Source organism: Orcinus orca, chromosome 6 (genome assembly GCF_937001465.1).
Source record: "Orcinus orca chromosome 6, mOrcOrc1.1, whole genome shotgun sequence".
Taxonomy (NCBI): domain Eukaryota; kingdom Metazoa; phylum Chordata; class Mammalia; order Artiodactyla; family Delphinidae; genus Orcinus; species Orcinus orca.
In genome coordinates, this window is record NC_064564.1 from 68992872 (window position 1) to 69016035 (window position 23164).

General features: G+C 36.9%; 1 pseudogene; it reads left to right on the forward strand.

Annotated features, from left to right (window-relative positions):
* The first annotated feature begins 8971 nt into the window (after positions 1-8971).
* Positions 8972-11632, forward strand: LOC125964625 (protein yippee-like 1; annotated as a pseudogene).
* The last annotated feature ends 11532 nt before the right edge of the window (positions 11633-23164 follow it).

Sequence of the window (23164 nt, forward strand, 5' to 3'; positions counted from 1 at the left end):
TCAGACACATCTCTAGCCCAGCACATCTGACTCTTTCCACTCTGCCACACTGCCTTCAAAAGAACTGTTCAGTGTCTACAGGGCTCTCTGGCTGGGCCAGGAGAACCACAGATCACACCACTGTTATAGAGCAACATACAGAGGAAACACCCGGGGCTGTACAGGATGGAGTATACTATGAAGACAGAAGGGCTACTCCACCCGATTGCAAAGCCCTTACTTGCAAGTGATACCAAAGATGAACATACCCAAGACCTTTCCAAATGGCACCCATGACCTTGAGCTGAAGGCCCCTGGGACATTTGTTTGTGGTTCAACCCTTGGAGAGACCTCTGCAGACTTCTACCATTCTTAGAACTTTGCATGTCTGGTCTCTTGTGTTTTTACGGTTGTTGCTTCTGTTATTGTGGTTTGATTTCATTGATTTTTGAGGCTTTTAACTCTATTTAGTAAGTTGAGTCTTAGAGTCATAGAAAGATTTGATGGATGTTTATTACCAGGAATGTGGAAATGTGGGAAAAGCCCACTGGAATCAAAAACTACCTTTGTAGGGCTTCCCTGGTGGCGCAGTGGTTGAGAATCTGCCTGCTAATGCAGGGGACACGGGTTCGAGCCCTGGTCTGGGAGAATGCCACATGCCGCGGAGCAACTAGGCCTGTGAGCCACAACTGCTGAGCCTGTGCATCTGGAGCCTGTGCTCCGCGATGAGAAGCCGCGATAATGAGAGGCCTGTGCACTGCGATGAAGAGTGGCCCCCACTTGCCACAACTAGAGAAAGCCCTTGCACAGAAACGAAGACCCAATACAGCAAAAATAAATAAATTAATAAAAAAACTCCTACCCCCAACATCTTCTTTAAAAAACAAAAAACTACCTTTGTAAAAATCCTAAAATGCCTATTGTGCATCAAGTAGTTCCAGAATTTAGAGATTGATTGTTTCTTTGTTTGGAGGGGAGCTGTTTAGTTTTTCTTTAAGAGGATGGGGAAGAAGCAAGAAGTGGGGATAGGGCGTATAAGACTAACCAGCCTAGAATATATCCTCCTAAATGGCAAAACCCACCCATTTTACACAGCCAGGTATCCCCCGGTAACTTAAACACATACCCAGTGCGGCAAACGGCACTGCTCTGGATCTTGGAAACAAGACCAGTAAAGTACATACCCAAGGATGTACTGTTCTTGGAAGATTTCTGCACCAGACACAAACTTGTACACATTCAGCTTATGGTAAAAGAATTCTCATGTTGCAACTGGTTTGAGATTCCAGGAATGTGTGTGTTCAAATTTTTGTTTGAACATTTTGAGTAATTTGCAGCTTTTCATGTGTTTTATGTTTGATTTTGATGTAGTTATTTTTTATTGGAGTGTTTTTGAAGAAACGCCCTGTAGTAAGTATGGTGACCTGAGAGAGGGAAGAAACACACAGCCTTTCCTATCTCTGAAGGCTACAAATTACAACCTAGGAAATCTCCTTCCTCCAAGAACTGCTTCATCTCCAGGGTTTAAAAGTGAAACCTTAGCACAAGGAGTTGCCTGGTGAGAAGACAGCCAACAAGAGTGTTAGGCAGGCAGGAGAAGTGGGCAAGATAGTGGAGTAGGAAGACCCTGAACTCATCTCCTCTCATGGGCACAACAAAATTATAACTATTTACAGAGCAACTATTGATGAGAAAGACCAAAATCTAGCATAAAAGATCTTCCACAACTAAAGACATAAAGAAATAACCACAACAAGTTGGGTAGGAGGGGTGGATTTGCAGTAGAGTCAAGACCCATACCCTCAGCTGGGTGACCCACAAACAAGAGGATAATTACAACTGCAGAGGTTCTCCCCAAGGAGCAAGTGGTCTGAGCCCCACACTGGGCTCCACAGCTCAGAGATCCTGCACTGGGAAGACAAGGCCCCAGAATGTCTGACTTTGAAAACCAAGGGGGCTTATGTTCAGGAGGGTTGAAGGGCTGTGGGAAAGAGAGATATGCTCTTAAAGGGTGGGTGCAAAATCTCACAGGCTCCAAGTCCCACTGTAGAGGAGTAGTTTGAAAGGAGCCTGGATCAGACCCACTTGCTGGTGAGCCCCCTAGGGAGGCAGGAGGCAACTGTAATGGAGACACTGGTGGCAGCCATTTCTGGGACCTCATTCTACCACAATAAAACTCGCACTGGTAAGCACCATCTTGGAATCCTCCCTCTAATCATTAGCTCTGGGGGTTTACTCACACACCAGTAAACTAGCAGCAGCCAAAAGCCCCACCCCCAGGCCAAACAGACAGCATGGTCAAGTGGGATTTATACCAGGGATGCAGGATTCTTCAATATAGGCAAATCAAACAATGTGATACACCATATTAATAAACTGAAGAATAAAAACCATACGATCATCTCAATAGATGCAGAAAAAGTGTTTGACAAACTCAACACCCATTTATGACAAAAACTCTCCAGGAAGTGGGCATAGAGGGAAGCTACCTCAACATAATAAAATCCATGTATGAAAAATCCACGACAAACATCATTCTCAATGGTGAAAAAGTGAAAGCATTTCCTCTAAGATCAAGAACAAGATAAGAATGTCCACTCTTACCACTTTTATTCAACATAGTTTTAGATGTTCTAGCCACAGCAATCAGAGAAGAAAAAGAAATAAAAGGAATCCAAATTGGAAAAGAAGTAAAACTGTCATTGTTTTCAGATGACATGATACTACACATAGAAAATTCTAAAGACACTACCAGGGAACTTCTAGAGCGCATCAATAAATTCAGTAAAGTTGCAGGATGCAGAATTAATACACAGAAATCTCTTGCATTTCTATACACTAACAACAAAAGTTCAGAAAGAAATTAAGGAAACAATCCCATTAATCATGGCATCAAAAAGAATAAAATACCTAAGGAGGCAAAAGACCTGTATGCAGAAAACTATAAGACACTGATGAAAGAAATCAAAGACAATACAAACAGATGGAAAGATATATCATGTTCTTGGATTGGAAGAATCACTACTGTCAAAATGACTATATTACTCAAAGCAATCTACAGATTCAATGCAATACCTATCAAATTACCAATGGCATTTTACACAGAATTACAACAAAAAGTTTAAAATTTGTATGGAAACACCAAAGAACACAAATAGCCAAAGCAACCTTGAGAGAGAAAAACGGAGCTGGAGGAATCAGGCTCCCTGACTTCAGACTATACTACAAAGCTACAGTCATCAAAACAGTATGGTACTGGCAGAAAAACAGAAATATATATCAATGGAACAGGATAGAAAGTCCAGAGATAAACCCAAGCACTTATGATCAACTAATCTATGACAAAGGAGGCAAGAATATATAATGGAGAAAAGGCAGTGTCTTCAATAAGTGGTGCTGGGAAAACTAGACAGCTACATGTAAAAGAATGAAATTAGAGCACTCCCTAACCTCATACACAAAAATAAACTCAAAATGGATTAAAGACCTAAATGTAAGGCCATAAAACTCTTAGAGGAAAAGACAGGCAGAACACTCTGACACAAATCACAGCAATATTTTTTTTGATCCACCTCTTAAAGTAATGAAAATAAAAACAAAAATAAACAAATGGGACCTAATTAAACTTAAAAGCTTTTTCACAGCAAAGGAAACCATAAACAAAATGAGAAGACAACCCACAGAATGGGAGAAAATATTTACAAATTAAGCAACCGACAAGATTAATCTCTAAAATATACAAAGAGCTCATGTAGCTCAATATCACAAAAACCCCAAACAACCCAATCAAAAAATGGGCAAAAGACCTAAATAGGCATTTCTCCAAAGAAGACACATAGATGGCCAAGAGGCACATGAAAAGATGCTCAACATCATTAATTATTAGAGAAATGCAAATCAAAACTGTTAATACAATGAGGTACCACTTCACACCAGTCAGAATGGTCATCAAAAAATCTACAAACAATAACTGGCAAGGGTGTGGAGAAAAGGGAACCCTCCTACACTGTTGATGAGAATGTAAATTGGTAGAGCCACTATGGAGAACAGTATGGGGGTTCCTTAAAAAACTAAATATAAAACTACAATATGATCCAGCAATCCCACTCCTGGGCATATATCCAGAGAATACCATAATTCAAAAGGATACATGCACCCTAATGTTCATAGCAGCATTATTTACAATAGCCAAGACATGGAAGCAACCTAAATGTCCATCAACAGAGCAGTGGATAAAGAAGATGTGGTACATATATACAATGGAATGTTACTCAGCTATAAAAAAAAAGAACAAAATAATCCATTTGCAGCAACATGGATGGACCTAGAGATAGTCATACTGAGTGAAGTAAGTCAGAGAAAGACAAATATCATATGATATCACTTATATGTGGAATCTAAAAAAATGGTACAAATGAACTTATTTACAAAACAGAAATAGAGTCACAAATGTAGAAAACAAACTTATGATTACTAGGGGGGAAGAAAGGGGATGGATAACTTGGGAGATTGGAATTGACATATACACACTATATATAAAATAGATAACTAATAAGGACCTACTGTATAGTACAGGGAACTCTACTCAATACTCTGTAATGACCTATATGGGAAAAGAATCTAAAAAAAAGCAGATATCTGTATGTATAAAACTGATTCACTTTGCTGTACACCTGAAACACAACGTTGTAAATCAACTTTATTCCAATAAAAAATAAAGAATAAAAGCAAACTATAGGACCTCCCTGGTGATGCATTGGTTAAGAATCTCCCTGCCAATGCAGGGGACACGGGTTCGATCCCTGGTCCAGGAAGATCCCACATGCCATGGAGCAACTAAGGCTGTGCACCACAACTACTGAGCCTGTGCTCTGGAGCCCACGAGCCACAACTACTGAGCCCGCATGCCACAACTATGGAAGCCCATGTGCCTAGAGCCCGTGCTCTGCAACAAAGAGAAGCCACCACAATGAGAAGCCTGGACACCGCAAAAAAGAGTAGCCCCCGCTGGGTGCAACTAGAGAAAGCCCGTGCGCAGCAAAGATGACCCAATGCAGCCATAAATAAATAAATAATGTCTACTTTTTTAAAAAAAAACAAAAAAACAAAACATACAAAGAACTCATACAATTCAACGTCAAAAACAAAACAAAACAAAAAAAACAACCTGATAATAAAAATGGGCAGAGGATCTGAATAGACCTTTTTTCAAAGAGAATATACAGAAGGCCAACACATGAAAAGATGTTCAACATCGCTAATCATCCACAATGAGATACCACCTCACAACTGTCAGAATGGCTATCATCAAAAAGACAACAAATAACAAGTGTTGGTGAGGGTGTGGAGAAAAGGGAACCCTAGTACACTGTTGGTGGGATTGTAAATTGATACAGCCACAATGGAAAATAGTACGGAGATTCCTTAAAATTTGAAAATAGAACTGCCACAGAATCCAAAAATTTCACTTCTGAGCATTTACCCGAAGAAAGCAAAAACACTAATTTGAAAAGGTATTTGCACAGCAATATTCATTGCAGCATTATTTACAATAGCCAAGATATGGAAGCAAGCTAAGTGTCCATTGACAGATAAATGGATCAAGATACAACACACACACACACACACACACACACACAGGAATATTACTCAGCCATTTAAAAACATGATATCTTGCCATTTGCGACAACATGGATGATCTAGAGTGTATTATGCTAAGTAAAATTAGTCTGACAGAGAAAGACAAACACTGTATATTATCACTTACATGTGGAATATAAAATATGAAACAAATGAATGTAACAAAACAGAAACGAACTTACAGAGAATAAACTAGTGGTTACCAGTGCGGAAATGGAAGAGAGGAAGGGCAAGATAGGGGTAGGGTATATAAGAAGTATATAAGTTTATATAAGAAGTATAAACTCTATGTATAAAATACATAAGCTACAAGGATATATTGTACAGCACAGGGAATACGGCTAATACTTTATCATAATTTTAAATGGAGTATAATCTATAAAAATCACTATGTTGTACCCCTGAAATTAATATAATATTGTAAATCAACTATACTTCAATTAAAAAATAAAGTTTTTTTAATTAAAAAAAACCTTGTAGGTCTAAACAATAAAATACAGTGAGCGGAGCTTGTAAGGTTATTGATTTAAATAAACCAACTGTAAAAGAAAAAGGCAAATGCCATATGATCTCACCTTTATGTGCAACCTAAAAAACAGGATAAACAAAACAAACTCACAGATACAGAGAACAAACAGGTGGTTGCCACAGGGGAGACGGTTGGAAAGGATGAGAAATAGGTAAAGGGGATTAAGAGGTAAAAACCTCCTGTTATAAAATAAATAAACCACAGGAATGTAGTATACAGCATAAGGAATATGGTCAATAATACTGCAATAATTTTGTATGGGGACAGATGGTTACTTATCGTGGTGGTTATTTCACAATGTATGCAAATGTCAAATCATTATGTAGTACATCTGAAACTAACATAATATTGTACAAACTATACTTCAATAAATAAATTTTTAAAAAATAATAATAAATAACACACAAAAGATATCTTTTAAAAAAGGGTGTTAGGCAATGGTTCTACTGGGCTGAGTCTCAGTGCCCTGAGATTCATCCTCTTCTTTTGCCTTAACTCTCCCAACACATATTATCTGACACATCATCAGACAGGGTATCTTATACCTCAAGGGAAATATGAGCTCACAGGTACTGCTGCAGAACAAATTTGTAATGTACAAATTGAGCAACTCTCCCAGGAGGCAGAAGAATAAAGAGATAGAAAATATATAAGAGCATTTTAGATCTGTGGAAGAAGGGAAAACTGTGTATATCTGGATAATGGGACTTAGAAAGAAACACAAAAAATAAAGAGGAGAAAATATTTGAAGAAATAATGAGGATAAATTTCCTAGAAATAAAGCTAGATCAAAGATCTGAAATTTAAAAGACCCACAGAATTCAAACAGAAGATATAAGGTAAAGTACACCTCTATCTAGAAGTGTAATTTAAGATTAGCAAAGACAAAGCAAAAATTCTAAAAGCATCTGGATTGAAGAAGATCACCTATAAAAGAATAAGAATCATATCGTAATTACACCTATTAACCCTAATACAAGGTACAAGAAATTAATGGAGCAGTTAAAGTATTGAAGAAAGATACATTCAAAACTAAATTTTTTCCAAGCAACCAAATTGTCATTCAAATATGAAGACATAATAAATATTCTTGGGCACACAGTCTTCACTAGTTTTTTTTTTGCTACACACAAACATAATAGTAAGATTGTGTACTTCTGAAACACATTCAGAAGTACAAGAAATACGGGAAATAATGTGTATCAAATTTCTTGGTAAGATATATTACTATCCAAGCAATTTTAAAGGACAAAGAAGAAGAGAATGTATAACTCTAATAAACTAGAAATAAAATTCTAGAAAATATCAATATGATGGAGCTGGTGGGGGAGACAAGAAGTGTAAGAAAGAATGTGAGTGTTCTCTTGTTAAGGGCAGTATATAAATATTGACATGTTTAAAGAATCAGTGGAGATAAATAAACATGAGTCTTATGATGAAGGCAACTACCTGAAGCAAAAAATATAGAATAACTTTTCAACAAGCAAATACAAAAACATAAGTTCCAACTATCCAATAGAAGACAGGAAAAGGGAAAAAAGAGAATGGAGAATCTGAACCTGTTATTCTTTTCAGTTTATCTATCAGGTAAGTCACATAATTCTCCAAAGTCAAGAATACCTTCTCCTGATGTTAACTTCTAGTAGACATTTTGCTTTACTTTTTGTACTTAGGACTTTGATGCACCTAAAACTTTTGTATATGGAACCAGAGAAGCATCAAAGAATAAAAAAGCGCTAATGAAAAGATTATCTTATCCCTACTGCTCTTCAGTGCCACCTTTGCCCTAAATCAAATGACCACATGAGTATTTTTTGGATGTTCTATTCTGTTCCAGTGATACATGTCTATCGTGACACCAATATCATACTGCTTTAATTCCGTAGCTATATACTGTAACAAACCTTGATATCTCCTAACCTTATTCTTAAACAAAGTCTTGGCTATTCTTAGACCTTTGCATTTCCATATACTTTTTCCAATTAGTTTGTCAATTTCTACACACACACACACACACACACACACACACACACACACACAGAAACCTGGCATACTGATAGGAATTACATCTTTAAACTGTTGAGTCTTCCAATCCAGAAATATGATATAGCTATTTATTTAGGCTTTAATTTCTCTCAATATTTTTCATTTTCTGAGAAGAGAGCTCACAAATTTTTGCTAGATATAGTTCTATATAGTTGATTTTTTGAAAATTGAATAATTTTCTAATAAATTATTGCTGATATATACAATGTATAATTTTGTATATTGACCATATATTTGGCAAGCTTGCTAAATTAGCCTAATCTAAATAATTTATCTATAAAGTATTTTGGATTTTCTATGATGTATCAAGTGTTTGATTTCTTCTTTTATAGACATTATTCTTTTCTCTTTTTTTTGTTCTTTATTGTGCTGGCTGCCTAGGCTCTTTAATGCAAATGTTGAATAGACAATGGTGATAGTGGATATATTTGTCTTGTTTCTTATTTCAAAAAGGAGACGTAGCTTTCAGTATTTCAACATGAGGGTAAAGTTTCTAGGAGGTTACTTGTGAGTACTCTATCAAATTAAGGAAGTTTCATTCTATTGCCAGCTTTCCATGAGTTTATTATCATAAATATTAATTTTTAACGGGCTTTCTGCATCTATGGAGATAATCTTATAATTTTCCTCCTTTGTTCTTTCATACAGTGTATTACATTGTTTGATATTTGAATTCTGAACCAGCCTTACATTTCTGGCACCAAAAAAAAAAAAAACCCACCCCCCCCCAAAAAAAAAAAAAAAAAAACTTAGCCCTGATATAGTAGCCTTTTTATATATTGCTGGATTCAGTTTTCTAACACTAATTTTGGATTTTTTAATCTATATTCATGAGTGAGATTGGCCTGTAATTTAACTTTTCCATAACAGTCGCATCAGATGATGTTATCAAGATTAAGCAGGTCTTATCAAATGAGCTTGGTCCATGACAGGGAGAATGCTTCATGCCACATGGAGGAGCCGTCAGCCACCGGCTGCGTGATGGCCTGAGCAAGCAGTACCCAGACATGCAGTGAACTGACTGACTGTTGATCTAGCTGGTGGCAGTGCATACCTGGCCAGATGGGTGCTGTGGGCTAGGACTGTGGGAAGGGGAGCTGGCCAGGCCACAGACAGTTGAGCATGCACTGTGACATCTTCTACTCTGCTCATCTGTATACATCCTTCAAAATAACAGCTTTTGCCTCAGTATTCCAGGGCTTCTTTTCTCACAGAATCCAACAGAGTTGCAGTTCTGAGTAAAAAACTTCCAGCAGAGATGATGAAAATGACAAACTCCGTAACTTTCCAAGGTTACCTGCCAAACTTCACTGAATTTACTGCTATATCCACTGCAAAGCTCATTTAGCATCATGCTGTGTTGATATCCAAGTCCTTTCGTGTTAGTCAACATCAAGCCCAGCTCTTTAATTCTGGGTGAATGTGGGCTGTGACCCAGCAGAGCACAGGCCCTCTCCCTGGTGAACATGCTGTAGTGGATATCTATTGTAAAAATTATAAAATTACTCTTGGTTGGAAATATGAACTTGCCTTTGAGAGCAACAGCGATAAGAGATGAAAGTTTATTACTGAACTTGCTCATGTGTTCAAAGACAATTGTTGAGAGTGAAAACTTTCCATTCTATTTTGAATCCATTTTTGTGAAAGAGACTGTAAACAAGATAGGAACATAAGAGCCCCGTGGATGACAATATTTCTTGAACTTTAACCTCACAGACTAGCTGCAAAGCTCATGACACTCTATGATTTCTCTGGTTATTCTTGGAGAAGATAGCCCCTTCTTGTATATATCTCATCTTTAAGTTATTTCTGAAGTTCTTAATGAACTTTTTTAAACAATCCCACGTTTTAGAGAAAGAATGAACTAACTGATGCTTCTATCAACTTTCTTCTTTTAAGCTATGTTTTTAATGCAGAATTTAGTTATGCAGGTAAATGCCTTTACTCGTGTTCAGTAGATAAAATGATAATTTCTAAAGAATATAGGAATGGAGTCTCTGTTATATAAAAATGTCTCACCACTGACCTTTATTAGAGTGAAGGCAAGGGAGTGCTGTAGTTCATACTACAAAAAAACTGCCAACACTGTAAATTAAATGGGTATTCATTTTGGAGATTAATTGCTAAGTTATAGCGCTCAATTAAGTACCTTCCAGAATGTGTCACTAAGTTTATATATCAGTGTTTTTACTTTTGCTCAAAAACAGAGAGGCTCACAACTTTATATAGGTTAATGGAGAAATGTGTCTAATGTTAATATCTTGTCTCTTTAAGCAATGAGGTATCTTATCTAAAAAGCAAGTGAACTAGTTGTTATAAATGGCTTCCTACATAGAGAAAGATGCATTCATTATTAAAGAAATATTTATCTCTTGTTCAGTTATTGAAATTGGAAAATTGTACCTTTAATGGAAGCAGTAACTTATACATCAGATTATTTTATGACTGGTTCAATGAAGAGTTCCTAGTCTACTATCAATTTACTTGAAGAATAATTAGTTTTGCAAATCAAAGGTGCTAGAACCAAAAGGAAAATTAAATACCCCAGACTTTATTTTAAAATTTTTCAGAAGGTTAAAGCTACAAGATAGGTTTTAAATTCAAGTGAATTGATATTTGCTTTGTGGATTTTTTTAAAAACTGAGTTGGGAAGTTTTCGCTTTCCTACCTACTAGAAGAGACTGTGTAAAACTGGTATTGTTTCTTTCTCAAGTAATTAGTAAAACTCAGAGAAGCCATCTGAGCCTGGAGTTTTCTTTGAGTTAAGGTTTTAAATTACTGATTTTTTTTTTTTTAATTCTTGTAGCAGTCTTCTTCTTGTCTTGTTAAGTTGCGTTTTTCTAGTAGGTTTTCCATTTCATCTAAATTTGGTACTTCCGTATTTCTAGTAAATTGTCCATTTCATCTAAGTTTTCTAATGCATTGTCCTAATATTGTTCATAATATTTTTATGTCATTTAATGTCTGTAGGATACACAGTAAAGTCTCATTTTCATAACTACCTTATTGTTGCTCAATTTGGCCAATGTGTTTATTACTAATTATTCAAACCAGCTTTGGGCTTCAATAATCTTCTCTATTGTACATTAGGAAATGTTTTCATTAATATCTGCTCCAATTTTTACTATTTTTTCTTTTTTCTTTGGGTTTGTTGTTTTTTCCTCTTACTTTTTATGCTTAAATCATTTACTTTAATAGATGCTTAGATCATGTTTACATTTTTCTTTTATAATATATGCATCTAAGGCCATAAACTTCTTTGTGCAGAGCTTTAGCTGTATCCCACAATACATCATATGAAAATGTCCTATTTTCATTTTAATTCAGTTGAAAATACATTTTTTAACATCTTTATTGGAGTATAATTGCTTTACCATGATGTGTTAGTTTCTGCTTTATAACAAAGTGAATCAGCTATACATATACATATATGCCCATATCTCTTCCCTCTTGCGTCTCCCTCCCTCCCACCCTCCCTATCCCACCCCTCTAGGTGGTCACAAAGCACCAAGCTGATCTCCCTGTGCTATGTGGCTGCTTCCCACTAGCTATCTATTTTACGTTTGGTAGTGTACATATTTCCATGCCACTCTCTCACTTTGTCCCATCTTACCCTTCCCCCTCCCCGTGTCCTCAAGTCCATCTCTAGTAGGTCTGCGTCTTTATTCCTGTCCTGCCCCTAGGTTCTTCATGACTTTTTTTTTTCTTTTTAGATTCCATATATATGTGTTAGCATACGGTATTTGTTTTTCTCTTTCTGACTTACTTCACTCTGTATGACAGACTCTAGGTCCATCCACCTCACTACAAATAACTCAATTTCGTTTCTTTTTATGGCTGAGTAATATTCCATTGTATATATGTGCCACATCTTCTTTATCCATTCATCCTATGATGGACACTTAGGTTGCTTCCATGTCCTGGCTATTGTAAATAGAGCTGCCACGAACATTGTGGTTACATTCTAATTTATACTGTGATTTCGCCTTTGCCCCATAGATCTTTAGAAGTGTACTACTTAACTTTCATACATTTGGAGGTTTTCTACTTTTCTTTTGCTTAATGATTTCTTTCCACTGGTTTAAATAACACAGTTCCTATAATTTTAATCTTTAAAATTTGTTGAGACCCATTTATTTTATGACACAACGTATGTTCAACTTTGATGAATTTTTCAAGTGCGTTTAGAAAAAACGGATTTTGCAGCCACTGGGTACAATGAAGGGTACGCCTATTTTGTCGTCTTTCATTGTGTTGCTCAAACCTTTTATATCTGTACTGAATTTTCTAATTGTTCTATCAGTTACTAAGAAAAAAGTACATTAAAAATCTCCCACTATGATGGTGAATTTGACTATTTCTCTTAATTCTGTCATTTTTTGCTTGTGATATTTTGAAGCTAAATTATTAGTTACATATACATTTAGAATTATATCCTGGTGAATAAACCTTTTATTATTATCAATATTCTTATCTGTAGTATACTTTTTGCTTTAAAATAAACTTTTTCTATTTGCACTTTATTAGTTCACCTGTTCTGTGTTCTGGTTTCTATCCTTTCTTCCCTTCTATTAGATTAAGTCGTTTATAGTATTCCATCTTTCTCTCTCCATTATGTAATTTTACATACATACATTCTTCTGTCATTTGTTTAATGATTACCTTAGCAATTACATCTTTGATGTCTTAAAATATTTTACCACTTCTCAATGCAAGGCCTTTAGAACACTTCAACTCTATTTACTACTCACTTAACAGCTATTTTAATTGCATATGCATCTTTATTTCTTCTTCAATTTTCAAAGAATTTTTAAGAACATAAAATTCTAAGTGGTCAGTTATTTTCCTTCAGCACTTTAAAGATATCATTCCCTTCTCTGATTTTTCCACTTCTGTTGAGAAATTAACTGTTGGGATCATGGTTGCTCCTTTAATGGTAATATAACTTTTCTCCCCCCTTTGCCTGTCTTTCAAACTTTTTTCTTTGTCTTTGGTTTCTAGCAGTTTCTCTCTAATGTGCCAAGATGTGGTTTTATTTTTATTTATCCTGCTTGGTGTTTATATTATTTCTTAAATTTATGATTTCACATGTTTTATCGTATTTGGAAAGTCCACAGCCATTATCTCTTCAAATATTGCTCCTGCTGCATCTGCTCTCTTCTCCTTTTGGAATTCCAGCTTCAGATGTGTTACAGCTTTTCATGATGATCCATGTAATGTTTAGTTTCTTTTATCTATTTTCCATCTTTTTGTCTCTCCATGTTTTGTCTAAAAGATCTTCCTGACCGATCATCCAGTTCACTGAAGTTTTTCCTCAGCTTGCTTTAAACTGCTGTTAAATTCAATCCACTGCATGCTTAATTTCAGTTATTATTTTTTATCCCTAGAATGTCTATTTGGTTCTTTTTCATAGGTCCTGGTTTTCTGAAATTTTTAATTCTCTCTCTTAATTCCTTATGCACGGTTATTTACAAGTCTATGTCTGATAATCCCATTGTCTGATGCCCTAGGAGGCTGTTTCTATTTTCTCACTGTCTCCTTTGACTTATGGTCAAGTCTTGTCTACTTTTATGCCTGATTGTTTCTGTTGGAATTTTAACACTATTAAAAACTGTAGAGATGATCTGAACCTTTGAATATGTTAGCTTTCTAGAGAGGATTGACTTTTCTACTGGCAGGCAAGGAGATTGGGGCATTAGCAATCCAGATCACCATAATCCAATTAGGGCTTGAGATTATTCAAAAACTAAACTTCAGTTTCTGCAAGGGCTGGTCTACTTCTTGGATGCCCTTAATCATATAGTGCTATTAAACTCTGTGGTTCTGACTCAAAGATTGCAGTTTACTTGGCCCCCTTCTCTCTGAAGGGCACTGAGATCCAACTTTTGGCATTACAAACACATGAGCCTGTTGAAAGTTCTGTTCAGCTCTTTATCATCAGGTGAAGCAAGCAAACACCTCCAGGGTAAAACCAGTCCCAAACGCTCACTCTTCTTCATGCCTTCTTTGCCAGATCCTGGCCCTGGAACACCTCAGTGCCTTTCTTATAGATTTGAAAGGCCTTTAAAAAAGTATTTTGAAAGATCTGAACAGCTTTTCTAGTTGTCCCAAGTGGGACTATAGGGCTAAAGCAGATTGTACCTCATTACCACAAGTCTCTTCACTGAATTCTTTAAAGCTCAAATCTCTCAAAATTCTTTTAGATACCACTTATCTTTTAGAAGATTTATGGTGTCCATTTCTTCACCTCATACTCACAATTCGACTCACTCTCATCTTTTCCCTCAATGATCCACCAAAAAATCTAAGCAAAAGTCATCGATGACCTCTGTTTTGCTAAGTCAACATGATCCTTTTCAGCCATCTTCTCCTTCAACTTCTCAGCCACATTTGTCACTGTTGGTATCTCCCCCTTTTCCCTTTTCATACCTTACAAATTTTGAATCAAGCGTCTATGCTGCCTATTCAAAAATCAATAAATGCATTTTATAAGGAAATAGCCCAATTCCATGATTAGAAGATAATTCTTTCAGCTCAAAATTTTGAGCAATTTGAAATGCAAATACCTCAGGAAAGGTATAGCAGATCTATGTGCATTCTTGCTTACACTACTACTTCAACTTACTTGCTCAGGAGAGAAAAAGAGAAACAATTTTTAAAGTTCACTTCTGTCCACAATTTCTTTCATTGAAGAGTTGTCCTAGAATAAGTGTACAATGAGGATGAGAATTCCTCTCTTAGTTCCTATGTATTTCTCCCTGAGTTAACTTATCACTCAACGTTCAACCCTCATGTTTAAAAATACAACATATGCGCCCTGTAAAATATCCCTAAAATATAAGCAAACTACTTCATTTTGTCAACTCGTAGAACTGGTCTAAAACATGTAGGAAAAAAATATATCTGTGCTAGACTTTTCTGAAAGATATGTATTGACATGTATCTGTTTATATAGCAGATACTCTGTTATTCTTTATGGTGCCCATGGTGATTTAAGAAATTTTTGCTCACTTTAACACCATACCCCACAATATATATATTACAATTCCTCTGTAAGTCATTATCAATTATTTATATGTTTAAGTCAACAAATGTATACTGAATGCTTACGATTTGTTAGGAATTCTTTTGGTACTAGAGACCCAGGAAGCACACAGATTTAGTACGAAGCTTGAGTATAAAAGTTATAAACGAATATGATCTGTGCTATGATGATAGTCTGCAGAGAGCTTAGGAGACAGATATACCCTTACTGCTGACAGCATTTTGCTTCCCATTATACGGAAGCAGCTGACTGCCTTCAAACACCAAGAAAGCAGCCACAGGTTGCCTTCCAAATTTGGGGAAACCCAGTGCTGCATTTCAACGCCATAAGAGCCACTGAAATGGGAGACTCAGAGCAGTACCTGGGCTCAGGAGCCCTCCGACCACATGTCAAGGAGCTGCACTAAAAACTCTCCTTGAGCTCTCCAGCTATGTGAGTCTACAGTAACCAATTTCCTGTTGGAACCCTCCAAGCAAGAAACAGGCCCAGCGGGAGGTCTGACCTACCACAGATGTCTCATAAGATATATATTTAACCGCCTTCTTTTCCTATATCCGGTAACCCCCAAATGGCTATCATTAAGATGCTTTTTACTGCCCCCTCTACCTATCCATCATCAAAAAGGGAACATTGGATGCTCCTGAAGACAGAGACAAAAGGTTTTTTAGGGCAGGGACTTCCGAAGCTAATTTCTGCCCTCACACCTTTGAGTGGGTCCCTGAGGCTGGGCAGATTTAAACAGACCCAAGTTAACTGGCTCAGATTTTCTCTGTCAGTATATATCCTAATATTTGTACCCTACAAGGACGTACAGAGAAGAACGAACTAAATCTGTGGGAGGAGAAAGGGTCATTAACGGTTATGAGAGAAGAGTTTTCTTGGATGGGGGTTAAGAATAAATAAGAGTTCACAAGGCAGCTTCAAGCTGGGGAGAACATTTCAGGCAAAAGAGTAATGGACAATGGCATGGAAGACTAGTATAAATGAAGAATACAAACCATTTTTTATTTTTTACATTTTTATTTATTTATATCTCTTCCCAACTTTCATCTGTTGGTTTATGACAAGGCTGTGTTTTCTGCATTATTTTTATGAACAGCAGGTCCCATCATTGATTTGAAGCACTTCTATGTTATTCTTGATCCTTCTTGGGGAAGTAATTATTTTATCTGCCTATTAAGAACTTGTCGTAAACCAACAGATTAGTAGTGTACCATTCATACTTTGGGCACCCCATAAGGCCCCTCCTCCACCACAATTTGCTATTTCAATAATCTGTTCTAACACATGGCCTGCATCTCTTATTGAGTGGAGTCTCTCCTCAAATATCTGTCAAGGAGATAAGAATGTACCAGTGTATTGCTGTCAATGCTCTAGAAAAACAAATTATGTAATACAGCTTTTACTCTCAAGTTTATGGTCTCACTGGGAAGGCATGACAAAAATCCCAGCAAGGATTGAACAATTCAAGGCAGCATAAACACAAAGGCATACTTTTCTTGCTTTCCTATTAAACAGCTTCATGTTGTCCTGTCCAAACTGGCTCGCATTGTGCCACAGTTGACACTCATAATTTTTTGGTTTAAAAAAGTGTCACTAAGAAGAATATAGGTTAACATCTCAATAACAAGGGACCTCAATTTCTACTCTATCGATAATTCTACCACTTTGCCCAGCTGGAAAAGGAGGGTGACAGTTAACCTACAGCCCTAGACATTTGAAGATGAATTTCAAATGTATCAGGAAAATAAAAGAATCTCATCTGTCACTGACTCGACTGGGCATGAAAAGTGAATTGCAGCAGCGCAGGGCCAAGAGAAAAAATATTTTAGAGGAAAAACGTCTAGGTAATGGGAGCAGATCTAGTTTCACAAAGTTCAGCTTGGTAAGCAGAATATAGTAATCTCTCAATCTGACAGGTAAGCAGGTTAAACCCAGAGAAGGAACTACTGTCCTCGCTCTGCAAAGATCTAGGTAAGCAGGCAGGTAAGCAGGTAGGTTCTGCAAGCAGATAAAGGACCTAGGCGCCGAAGTTTGGCTAAGTGACAAAACTCCAGATTTTGGATAGGGTGTGGTAAAAGTAGGTCCCAAATCATTCATTCATTCAAAAATATTTTTGGAGCCAATTCTGTACAGGGCTATGTACCAGGACCTGAAGTACTGCAGTGAAGAAAACAAGCATTGATCCCTTCCCTTTAAGAAATGTATACTCATTAAGGGGAACAAAAGTAAGTAAAAAGACAAAATAAGTATAAATTGTCATTAGTGTTATGAAAAACATCAAATAAGGCACTGAGGTAGAGAATGTGATGGGAAAGGATCCTAATTGAGAACTGATGGTCAGGGCGTGTTCTCTGGGGCAGTGTCATTTAAGATGCAATGCAAAGGATGAGAAAGAGCTAGCCATGAGAAAGGACAGCATTCTTGACAGAGGTGCAGCATGTGCAAAGGCACCGAGGTAGGAAAGTAGTTGGTGTGTGAAGAGATAAAATAAGATCAGTATAGGCGGGCAGGCTGAAAATTGGAAAAGTGGTTTGGCTAGTTCAGCAGAGACCAGCTCATGAAGGGTCTTGTAAAGCAAGGTAAGAAGCTTGGATTTTATTCCAAATTCATTCAATGGTATTCCTTTTATGGAATAAAAAGGATACAATGTAACCTATAATACGAGAGTATCACTTTGGCTGTTAGGAAGAGAAGTGATTAAAGGAGGGCAAGAAGAAAAGTGGGAAAACAAATTAGGAGAAAGATGGTGGGAGATTAGACCCAGTGAAATGGTGGAGATGGAGATAAAGGGATGAATTTAAGATATATTTTGGAGTTTGAATTGAGACCTTATTGCTGGATAGAAGGTAAGGACTTAGGGAGTTGGAGAATTAGGGATGAGTTCCAGATTTCAAGCCAGAAAAACTAGAAAATTGTTACTATCAATTTCCATGTTGGAGAACACCAGAAGGATGAGAGAAATTTGAAGGGCAAAAAAGATATGCTACCTTTGAGATATGTGTAAGGCCTCCAACTAGAGATATGAAATAGATTTGTGAATCTGGAGCTACGATAAGAGGTCTGGCTAATGATATAAATGTTAGTGTTAGTCTAAAATGGTATGGACAAGACCACCATGGTGAGAGAAGTAAGAGGGAAAAATATATAGTTAAGGATTTATCTGTAAGGAATCCCATAAGGTAAAGCAAAGTTCTCAACCTGGCTTCACACTAGAATCACATAGGAATGCCTGTGAAATGGTTCTGCAGCCGTCAGTGCCCTCTTTTGATAACACTCAGTCATTGCTGTCTAACTGTGAATTCCTACAAATGCATTAAAGTCCCAACCAATTGCTCTAAAAAAAAAAATGAGGTTGGAGAAATGGCTATTGGATTTGGAAACATGAATGTTTATGATAACTCCTGCAAGGAGAATTTCAGTTCTCAGCTTTAGACAATCTGGGGTTTGGGGAGGGTTATTAAGATCATCTTAATTAACAAACTTGGGCTGCAAGCCTGACTTAGTGCCAAGACTTCTGTGTAGTCCCGACAGCTCCTTAAACTCCCCAGTCCTATCTGGGCTTGGGCTTGGGATATGGAAGTTGGGGAGTAGACTCAAATAAGAGAAGGAAGACTACAAGGAACTACAAGTCAACAGAAGAAACGAACAAATACGCAAATTGGTATTAATGGTCAATATTTCATGAGAATGCAACTGAGGCACAGGTGAAACAATTATTCAATCCAATATGGGATTTTTGGATCAATTCAACAAGTATTTCAAGCTCTGAATAGGTGGTAGAATAGGAGAGTAGGCTTGCCCTATTTAGCAAATAAACATGTAGGAGGTCTAGTTAAATTTGAACTTCACATAAACAAGAAATATTTTTTCAGTATTTGGAACATGCTTAGCCTAAATTTTTTTCACTGTTTATCTGAAATTCAAAGTTAACTGAGCATCCTCTATTTTATTCAGCAATCCTTGACAAGAGGAATGGAAAGACAGATACTCTCCCTTTCCTCATAGATCTTAGTAAAGAAACGTTATCAGTTCCATATGAATTTGAATTATTCCAGAGGTCCATGGCATGAAGGGCTCTAATGGCAAAGAACCAAGTGAGTGGATCCTGAGATACTGGTGAGCAGGTGTGAGTCACCCAGCCAGTGAGGGACACCCACAAACAGCCTCATCTCAAAGTGGCTTTGCCACTCCTTCTTTGTATTGACTATATATTCTTATTTTCTGTATACTTGATGCTCTGGGGCCTCAGTGACTCGGGAGAGACCACCCCTCCCAGGGTTAGGTAATACCTCGAGATAGCCAACAGCTTACCAGGGCACACACCTTTCATATGCAAACTACCCCATCCAAAGCACAAACCCCAACCACCTCCTTTAGGGTTCTCACAGTCAAGCCACTATCCACCTGCCCTAATTACCCTGGGGCCAGGTATCAGATTACTAGAGACAGCCCCTCTGCACAACAGCCCACTAAAATTATTCAAACTAGGTAACCCTGAACCTGCTTACACTACCTTGCTTTTCATGGGAAACTGCAGCTCACAGTTTCTCCTTGTTCCTTCTGCCTCCTGACCAACCCTGGTGCTTCCCAATGTAGCCCTTCACGGAGTGGTGTGCCCCCTCCTCTTGGGAACTGTGCGTATCTTTTCAACCGTCCCCTGATCTGTTGCTCTCACAATACCTGAATAATAACAAAATCTACATTTTAAAACACTCTCCACTTAGGGGTGTTCAGAGAACTCCCTGTAGTGATTAAAAAATAGGAAAAATAATGTTTTCATTATTGTAGAAAACGGCCAATAAGTTAGAAACTTTTAAACATCAGTTAAAGTTGGCAAATCAGTTCCTTGGACTCTGAGGAGATACATAAAAAACAAATGATTCTCAACAGAAAGACAATTCCCCAAAAATGGAGAATCTATAAAACCTGCTCCCGAGTGTGAATTTAGAGTTTTAGAAAGGTTTGCAGAATAAAAATTAAAATAATAAAAAATAAGTATATAAATGAATAAAAACTTAAAAAAAAAAAAAAAAAAAAGGTTTACAGACATGGCCCCTCAAGAATACCAGTGGTCTTGTGGCTTCACAATGTATATTGGGACAGAAAGGTTCTATAAGAGTAGATTTCCCACTCATGTTAAAATGTATGGTTTGGGCTTCCCTGGTGGCACAGTGGTTGAGAGTCCGCCTGCCGATACAGGGGACACGGGTTCATGCCCCGGTCTGGGAAGATCCCACATCCCGTGGAGCGGCTGGGCCCGTGAGCCATGGCCACTGAGCCTGCGCGTCCGGAGCCTGAGCTCCGCAACACGAGAGGCCACAACAGTGAGAGGCCCACGTACCGCAAAAAAAAAAAAATGTCTAGACTTTTACCCTTACCTCATTGTTTCTGAGAACACTTTTTTTTTTTTTTTAACTGACTCGTATTCCATTTAAGAGGGATTTTCTATGGAAATCTTTGGGATGGATGTAGAAAGGGAGTTACTGTACTCTGTCTTCTAGAATGCTTGCAACTGAAGCTCAGTACCCATCAGTGCTCAAGGACCTTATATGGTGCCTACAGTTCAAGTCAACAAACTCTCACAAAGGGAATAAAACATCAACAGCAACATCATTCTACCATCTTAATTGGAGAAAGCCATGAAATAGTCAAAATTTTTAAATCAAGTTTTTGTTCTCTTAATCAGCTTGATTTCCTCCATTTAAGCCTACTCATTGCCACCCCTCTGACTTGACCCAAATATGTCTTTTTTCTCTCAAGACTTTGATCTCCCTGAGAACAAAAACCATGACTTGTTACTCCACGTATCTTTATATCAAAGACAGAGCCTGTCTCATAATTGCTGCTCAGTAAGTGACTCTCAAACATAATTGCATCCTCCAACCTCCAGTTCACACAGATGTTCCAGTCTGTTGTAAATCAAGCCACGAAATTAGCATTTTTTAAACCCACATTTACCTTTTGTTCCTTTCTGTCCCTGGGAAAAGAAGTTACTATAGAATTCACAATATAACAGGGGGAGGAGACTATTTCTTCACAGTAAAGTTCTGGCCAAAGACCTTGATTTATTGGGCACTAGGAGAATCTGATCACTACGTATTTATAGCAGTAGCTAGAGATAAGTGCATTCAGGAAAGTGCTACTGAAATGCATTTCCTTCATTTCCCTGACAGCAAAGGGAAGCAATGAATGCTGTAAATCACAGAAAATATTTAGAATATGAAAGACAAATGGAAGTCACAACTTTCTCAACCTGCAGAAGAGACAAAATTTTACAAGGTTCACCAAGAGTTTGTGGGAAACTCTGATCCTTCTTCCTCTGCTTCTAGAAGAATCCATGAAGCCCCCATTTGTTTACCAGGCTCTGGCAAGAAGTTATCACTAAAGAGACGTATGTGATGTCAAATGGATGGTCATTATTTAAAAACAGGTCTGTTCATACTTCTCTCATTGTTCAAGGACAAAAGGTATTAAAAGAAACTAGCCATGTGTTAATTCTATTCCCCTTATTTCAGTCCAATCCTTGAAACCACAAATATAGATGTTAAAATACAAGTTCATTTTGAATTCCGTTTTTTAATATTTTTATGACAAAAAATTCCGACAATGTAGAAGTATGTAGGAAGAAAACCCTAGGTCTCATCACTCTGGTCTCCTAAACTCTTAGAATAACCACGATAAACAGTTCAGAATGTATTCTTCCATATTTTTTCTACACATGTACCTGTGTATGCATGTATACATTATCATACACTGTACACATATATGCATGCTTATTTTTCAGATGCTCCTATGTTTGTCATCTGTATTGTTTTCTCTCACACATTTAAATCTTTTATAAAATTTTAAAACAAGAATTTTTATGTTGAACGTTTTTTCCCCAGCTTTATTAAGATATGATTGGCCTATGTTGTTTAAGTTTATGGTGTACAATGTGGTGTGTGATACATACATAAATATTGCAAAATGATTAAATAATAATATTCCATTATATATGTGTGTGTATACACATACATACACATTTATGTTCCATTACATATATTCATAATATGTACATAAACATATATATTCAATTACTTAATATATAAATATACACACATACATACACACATGTCTTTATTGCTCAAAAAATTTAAAAACTAAAACTACTACTACTATATGATCTTGCAGTTCCATTTCAGGGTGTGTGTGTGTGTGTGTGTGTGTGTGTGTGTGTGTGTGTGTGTGTGTGTGTGTGTGTGTGTGTGTGTGTGTGTGTGTGTGTGTGTGTGTGTATCTCCAAAGGAAATGAAAACAGGACCCTCAAGAGGTATCTGCACCCCCAAGTTCATGGCACCATTATTCACAATAGCTAAGACATGGAAACAACTTATGAGTCTGTCAATGTATAAACAGATTGGTTTGTAGAAGTTTGTTTTTCATGTCAGCTCATGATGTTACATAAAGAACTCTGTTAGGATTTTTGTTGGGATTTGAAAGTTTACTTTGTATAGAATGAATATTTATTATCTATATAGTATTCTCATCTGGAAGTGTGTCTGCTTTCGTTCAGGCCTTTTGTTGTTACAACTGTTTTTCTGGAAAGTTACCATTTTCTTCATATAAAGTCTTATATTCTCTCTCCAGTTTATTCCAAGATATTTGAGCTTTTTTTTTCCATTTTGAATGGGTCTTTCCTCCTGTTAATTGTTTAAAAATAAGAATGTTATCCTTTTACACATATTAATCTTATTGCTGGACACAGCCCTGAACTCCCTTTTATTAATTCTAATAATTTCCTATTGATTGTCCAGGATTTTCTTGGTAAACAATTAGCTGATATGTAAACATAGTTTTCTCTCATTACCTTTACCCCCCGACTCAATACCTTGACTGGTACCTCCAGAAAAATGTTGAAACTTTGCTTTATTTTTAACTTTAAT